Raw genomic sequence first — 6000 nt, forward strand, 5'->3', positions numbered from 1 at the left:
AACGCCGCTGCTGAACGCGACCGACTGCAGATCCAGCAGCGGAGCGAAGAAGAGCATATACGTCTAGAAATAAGACGCATTCAGATGGAAGAGAATGTGGCCCGAGACCGAGCAGACAGCCAGCGAGCAGCTGCTGGTGCTCTACGGGACGCAGAGCGCGACAGACAGCAAGCGAAACTAATAGAACAGCTGATCAGACGGACCACACCCTCTCCCTCCGCCAGAGGCTCCAGGAACTCGTCTAGACACACCTCCAGGGCGGCATCCCCTAGCCGAGTAAACAACCCTGAACTTGACCAACAGACGAGGTCTATACCCCCCACAGACCACCTCCCCCCACCGGTCCAAGCGAAACCTAGCAACCGGGAAGGAGCAGCATATCCTGTGGAGAGGCTAAACCAGAGACTACAAGCACTGGATGACCTAACTGAAGACGAAGAGGAAGAGGAGGAGAACCGCGCCCGACGACAGCACAGTACTCTACCGGACCAGGAGGTCCGGTACAGCCCAGGCTATACTCCCGCGGAGCTGCGCTACAGACCCCCGACTCTATACACGGGTGAGCACGACGCACGACCCGCACCGAGGAACAGCACCTGGACAAGCGGGCCATGGTACACTGCCGGTACCAGCCCATACCAAGGAGCGGGAGGAGACTCGCCTAGGAGGCCTCCCCCCCAACGCTCGCCGATGTATCCACAGTCAGCGTCATACATTGGCACGCCTATGGTACCCGACTTCACCCAAGAGAACCGGGCCCAGTATACAGAACTCCGCATGTGTCTGGAGACCATGTTGGTGGATGTATTGGATGAACGCCATAAATACGCCATCCTACTGAAGCACTTAAAGGTACCCCGCGCACATAATATAGCGCTCGCCTACGAGACTTCCACCACCCCATACACAGCAGCGCTGGTAGCATTGGACCAGAGGTATGGGCGCATATGGGATTACGTGATCCAGGAGATCCGACACATCGACCGCTTACCCCCAGCAATAGACAATCGAGCACTGGACGACCTGTCCATCAGAGTGCAGTCCCTGGTAGGGATGTTGGGAGCGCAGAGAGAGAAGGGGAGGCATGAACTTTACGCCAACTCAAATGTGGAAAGGATCTTGGAGAAGCTGCCGCCCGCTCGACAGGAGCGTTTTAGGCGGCAGAGAGACCACCGAGACCCGAATGGCCCCGAACCGAACCTCCTCGATCTAGCAGACTTCCTGGCGAGAGAAGTCAGCAGCCTACGGCTAGATACATTCGGACGGAGCACCCCTGGCTCCAGAGAAGGAACCAGACGACTAAATGATGGAAGAAGATCGGTGACTGTGATGCACCAATCGGAGTCAGTACCGAGCAGCAGGAGCCACAGTACCCCCTCCAGAACGGAGAAGTGGAAGATAGTGTGCCCCTACTGTGAGAAAGAACACTGGCTAGCGCAATGTGACTCCTTCCCCAAGCTGAACGCGGAGGAAGCAAGTCAATGGATAAAGTCCAACAAGTGCTGTTTTCGCTGTGCGCGCTCACACATGGCAGCCGAATGCCGCTTAAAGAAAAGGTGCACCAAGTGCGATGGAGCCCATCTGGACATACTTCACGACAGTAACAGACGGCGCCCTTCACCCGCACCATCCAGCAGCAAAGCGAGCGTCATGTACATCGATCCCGCCAGCAGCAGTGGAGCCCGAGTACTCCTAAAAGTAGTGCGTGTGACACTAAGCTACCAGAATAAAGTCCTGGACACTTACGCCGTCCTCGATGACGGGTCAGAGAAGACCCTTCTGCTCGCCTCCGCTGCGGCCCAGCTAGGGCTGCGGGGAAGCGAAACCCAAATGACAATTCGGACAATAAGACGAGATTTGAAGACGATAAAGGGCGAGAATGTCTCATTCTCTATCGCAGCAAGCGGCCAGCCTGAGCGACGGTACCAGATTACAGACGCTTTCACCAGCCAAGAAATAGGACTGTCGCGGTACACATACCCCGTCGCCAAGCTGATGGAGAAATATGCACATCTGCGCACGTTACCGATCCCGCTCATAGACAATGCTATGCCGACCCTGTTGATAGGCTCCGACCATGCAGACCTCATTGTCCCGATAGACCGGGTTCATACCGGACCCCGAGGCTGTCCTGCAGCAGTCGAGACCCGTTTGGGATGGACTCTCCAAGGCCCGCTCGCCAAATCTCTCAACCGAAGTACAGCCACTAGATGTCTCCACTCCCGAGTCACAGAGGGAGAAACCGCACTCCTGCAACACGTAGAGCGGCTATGGACCTTGGAACAAATGCCCTTTAAGAACGGAAAGAAAGACATTCGCTCTAAAGATGACATCTACGCCATTCACCTCCTCGAGACAGGGACCAAGAGAGTCCCGGTCAACGGCGTGTTGAGATACGCCACGCCACTCCTGCGGCGAGAAGGAATGCCTACTTTCCACGCCAAGACAGACGCCACAGAACGGTACCTGCTGAACACGGAGCGGCGCTTAGCCAAGAACCCCGCCCAAGAGAGTGTATACCGCGCTGAGATTGAGAAGCTCATCACAGCGGGACACGTCACAAAGATGGACATTAAAGAGGCTGACCAGACCACTGAATCGTGGTACGTGCCTCACCACAAGGTCCATCACAACGGTAAAGACCGCATAGTATTTAACTGCAGCTACCAGATCGGATCCCAAAATCTGAATAAAGAGTTACTGCCCGGTCCCACACTCGGCCCCTCCCTACTCGGCGTTCTACTCCGCTTCCGCCAGGAAAAGGTGGCCATCAGCGGGGACATTAAAGGAATGTTCCTGCAGGTGAGATTAGTAGAGGAGGACAAGCCCCTGTTACGGTTCCTATGGAGAGAGAAGCCAGGAGATGAGCACCCAGCCATCTACCAATGGGAAGTCCTCCCCTTCGGAACGACGTGCAGCCCCTGCTGTGCTACATTTGCACTACAGAAACATGTAGCAGAGGACCCAGCAGCGGACGAAGAGGTCCGACACAGCGTAAAGAACAGCTTCTACGTAGACAACTGTCTACAAAGCCTTTCAACCCAGGAAGAAGCCGAGGCTCTCCTGATTAAACTCCGCGCCTCATTGATCAAAGGCGGCTTTGATCTCAGGCAGTGGGCCAGCAGCGATCCGCAAGTACTGCACAGCCTCTCCTCCGAGGACAAGGCAGCCAGCAGCGAGACCTGGATGGCTACAATCCCGGGAGAAGCCCAGGAGATGACCCTGGGATTGGTGTGGCGATTCAAAACAGATTCGCTTCACTACAGACACAAGCCCCTGACTACGGAGCAGGGAAGGCCGGCGGCGGCGCCGACCACCAGACGGAGTGTGTACACAACACTCGCCCGACAATATGACCCGCTAGGATGTATTCTACCGTACACCACCAGGGCAAAAATGATTGTACGAGCATTGTGGGACAAGGACCAGGGCTGGGACGACCCCATTCCCGCACACCTTGCATCCACCTGGAGAGAGTGGGAGATGGAGCTCCACTCACTCCCAGGCGTTAATATGCGCCGAAGCTACTTCCCACCCACGGTGAGGCCAGAGACATGTAAAATGGACTTACACGTCTTCAGTGACGCCTCAGAGGTCGCATACGGATCAGTAGCCTACTTGCGGGCCCAAGAAGAGGGGGGAGAGATCTACACAGCATTTGTCCTCGCCCGCTCGAGAATAGCCCCACGCAAGCAACAATCTATCCCACGTCTAGAGCTCTGCGCAGCCCTAGCCGGAGCGCACCTAGCCACGTTCATCCAACGTGAGCTCACCATACCGGTGTCTAGAACAATCCTGTGGTCAGATTCCACGACAGTACTCGCCTGGATCAAATCGGACTCATGCAAGTACAAAGTCTTCGTGGGAGTCAGAGTCACCGAGATTCAAGACTTAACCGAAGAGTTAACCGGAGAAACAGAGTGGCGCCACGTTGATACAAAACAGAACCCAGCTGACGTCATCACCCGGGGAATGCCCCTAGATGACCTCACCCGTCGCAATGTCTACAGTGACGGCCCAGCATTCCTAAAGCTCCCGGAAGGAGAGTGGCCCACGCCTATCCCGAGGGAAGCCAGTCAAGAGGAGGCTGAGAATAAGAAACCTATGTTCTGTGGATTGAGCACTGTTATCTCCGCAGACCCCAACATAGATGATTGCACTACCATAGAGAGTGCACAACAAAGGACATTCCTACTGCACTACCTACCGTCTCTACAGACCCGCCAGAAGTGGGTAAAGGAGAGAGACAATTTGACAGAAGGAACGGTCGTCATGATTATTGATCAATCACTGCCCAGAGCTATGTGGCCGGCCGGCCGCGTAAGCAAAGTGATCACCGGTGCCGACGGCAAGGTCCGAGCAGCTGAAGTGCTTGTCCAGGGTCGCACTTACACCCGTCCCGTGGCGAGGCTCATAGGACTGCCCCGACTCCCAGACACAATCGATGATGACCATGACCCTATAACCCTATGACTTTGTGAAGTTGACTGACCCCTACAGCAAACCCTTATGTGTAAATAGACAACGCGATTAATCTGTCTCTGCTTAACTGATTAGGTCTGGGACCAATCAGGGGGTGGCTGTTGTGAAGGGCCAGATTAAACCGAATATATATATTTATTTATATATATATATTTAATTGTATTTGTATATTCTCTAATATTCCCTGATATCCCTTGTATATTCCTTGTACAATATGCATTGAATATCCATTCTAGCCTACTGAACATCCCATAATAGTCTCCATTCTACTATTGGTCGAGACCTTGGTGCCAGGCTGCCATACCCCCCAGACCCAGTTCAAACGTACCGCTCAACATGTACGAACAAGTCCTAGTTCCGCGTAGGAATCTGGCTACCGCACCACTAATGGTACTATTTGTTCATAGTGCGTATATATACTGCGCTACTAAAGTAGGACTTCCCTTTTAGTCCAGTTTCTTACCCTCCAATAGAGTGACAGACGTAAAGCCTCCCCGCGACGCCACGTGTGGGAGTAAGGCCAAGTTCGGCCTACCATCGGTATTGAGACATCGTGTATATTAATATTTGAATAGTCATATTTGGCACTATATCGTCGAGTTGGACGTAGTCTATTAAGCTAATAATAGTCTATTCATATGTAGTGCTTCGTGCGGTGAGAATACTATCGTAGTCAGTACCCCCATCGTTTCGGGTAGAACTGGCTGCTTATCCAGGGTGGCCGACCCCATGTGAGGCTGCACCCGAGGAGCCCCAGAGCCGACGAGCGAGTGGACCTGCATACCGGATTATTCTACCGACGACAGCCCGCCTTCCCAGGCACGGATTATGCTTTGTATACAGTGATTATTCTATGGATAAAGACCAACACTGCCGTGTGTTGGAAACCCCCCCCCCCGGAGAGGACGACAGGTGAGGAGACGCTCTACACGACGAGGTCGCTTCACGTCTCTCCATCGTGGACCGGAGGAAGCCGGCCCACAGAGAGTCCAACTGCTTTCATCTGTGGATCGAGGATCGCTGAGGCACCGAGCCGCACAACCGTGGGTTCTCCCAGGATACCCTCGGCCAGACGGATACAGCCAGACTCTACCCCCCCCCCCTTCTCCAGTTGTCTTACAAGCGACCGGAATTCCCCCCTAGTGTATCCAGTTCTATAATCATTAAAGTATCATTGCTATTATTCCTTAAATATTCCAGGTTGTATATTTACCGCCTGCGCCACCAGAGATTGGACGTTCTCTATTGATATACCAACGAATACTCATTTGCCATAAAAGTGCATCCTATCTCAAATCATAAATGTAATTAAGTGATTGCTCTACATACCTTTTGCTATGTATTAATTATTATTAAACGCAGACTTTCGACTTGGTACATTTGTGTTGGATCGTTTCATCTACGTGGGAGTGTTTACCATAATTATTTATGCCTAGTACTGGGTGGCCAGAGTCTAAAGTACAAGAGGTAGTGGTAGTAAGTATCATATCTAACAATACAGTCAGGGAATTGTACCCC

Source organism: Notolepis coatsorum, assembly GCF_963971535.1.
Source record: "Notolepis coatsorum genome assembly, chromosome: 3".
Lineage (NCBI taxonomy): Eukaryota > Metazoa > Chordata > Actinopteri > Aulopiformes > Paralepididae > Notolepis > Notolepis coatsorum.